At 44.1% G+C, this 1644-nt stretch overlaps 1 pseudogene; it reads left to right on the top strand.

Moving 5' to 3' along the window:
* Positions 1-388: 388 nt before the first annotated feature.
* LOC148165083 (transcription initiation factor TFIID subunit 12 pseudogene) lies at positions 389-922 on the top strand (annotated as a pseudogene).
* Positions 923-1644: the final 722 nt, after the last annotated feature.

Raw genomic sequence — 1644 nt, 5'->3', positions numbered from 1 at the left:
AATCTCCTTGGTAAATTTACATTTGCATTTTGCAGTGTTTAGTTCTTGACAGCAGCCCATTGTGAGTAGGCAATTTTTAGCAAGGAAGGACAAGAGCCACATTTCAGCCACATACAGATTTTTGAGATGGCAAAGGCCAAGGGCTTACTTTCAAGATGTGTTAGTGTGATTTCACTGGTGAATGTAACAGAAACCCATTTAAGAATTAAATAAAGCTGGGGAAGTACTCGGGGAGGGCCAAGCAGTTGGACCGGCTGCTGAGACGAACGCTTCACTGGGGCAGTCTCCGCATATCATGGGGAGATAGACGCTGCTGCCTTTGATTGGCCTTGGTCCTCACAGCTCCAAAAAGAAACAGGATCTCGATAAGCTCTATGAACTGAAGTCCAAAGCTCGGCAGATTATGAACCACTTCGGCCCCTCAGCCCTAATCAACCTCTCCAATTTCTCATCCATAAAACCGGAACCAGCCAGCACCCCTCCACAAGGCTCCATGGCCAATAGCACTACAGTGGTAAAGATACCGGGTACTCCTGGGACAGGAGGGTGTCTCAGCCCTGAAAACAATCAGGTATTGACCAAGAAAAAATTACAAGACTTAATAAGAGAAGTGGATCCTAATGAGCAATTGGATGAAGATGTGGAGGAGATGCTGCTGCAGATTGCTGATGATTTTATTGAGAGTGTGGTGACAGCGGCCTGTCAGTTTGGTCAGCATCACAAGTCCAGCACCCTGGAGGTGAAAGATGTCCAGCTGCATCTAGAACGCCAGTGGAACATGTGGATCCCAGGATTTGGCTCTGAAGAAATCCGACACTACGAAAAGGCGTGCACCACAGAGGCCCACAAACAGAGAATGGCACTGATCCGGAAAACAACCAGGAAATAACAAATGGGAAGGTCAGGGAATGGACAACAATATATTTGGAGATACTTGAGCTGAGACCTCAGCCATCTCATCCTTGGATTTTTTTTTTAATGCTTTACAGAGAAGCATATATTTTTTATTAACAGTGCAGCAATATCTACAATGACTGAGAGGATCTGCCAAAAGAATAAAGCCTCCTACTCCAACTTCCAGTCCCTTTTCCCTGCCATCTCAAAGAGGAACGATGTATCTTCCAGAGAAGATTTTATTTGTGGTTTATTATATAAGTGATTGAATATGGGACAGAGCATTATGGGCTTGTTTGGTGAGACAGTATTAGCAGGATTTGTAGAGGTTTGTGTTTCTTCTCCCTTCCCCTTTTCCCTGTACTTTGTAATGTCAGTGTTTATATGAATGTGACTTTCATTTGCTTTTCCAGAATAAAGAAGTTATTAATCGAAAAAAAAAGAATTAAATAAAGCTGGAGTGGGAGGGGCAAAAATGGTGGAAGAGTAGGGGACTCTATTCCAACCAGTCCCCTGAATTGAGATGGATATCTACTAGACCACTCTGAACAGCAGCGAAATCAGTCTGAGATGTAAGAAGATATATCTGGATCTCTACAAACAGAATATCACTGGCAGTTAATTTCAAGATAGGAAGCAGGGAGCCATGATTCTGCAGGCAGATATCGGAAGATAAACAGAAGGCAGAGGAAGCCTCTTGGATCCTGCACCACTGGATGGTTAAAGCCTCCCATGCTGGGAACCAGGCAC

Source organism: Eumetopias jubatus, unplaced genomic scaffold (assembly GCF_037043125.1).
Source record: "Eumetopias jubatus isolate StellerSeaLion01/CBP00866 unplaced genomic scaffold, mEumJub1_p1.0 scaffold_1, whole genome shotgun sequence".
In the NCBI taxonomy this organism is placed as follows: Eukaryota; Metazoa; Chordata; class Mammalia; order Carnivora; family Otariidae; genus Eumetopias; species Eumetopias jubatus.
Note: the sequence above shows the minus strand (reverse complement) of the source record. Positions and strands in the feature narration are given on the sequence as shown.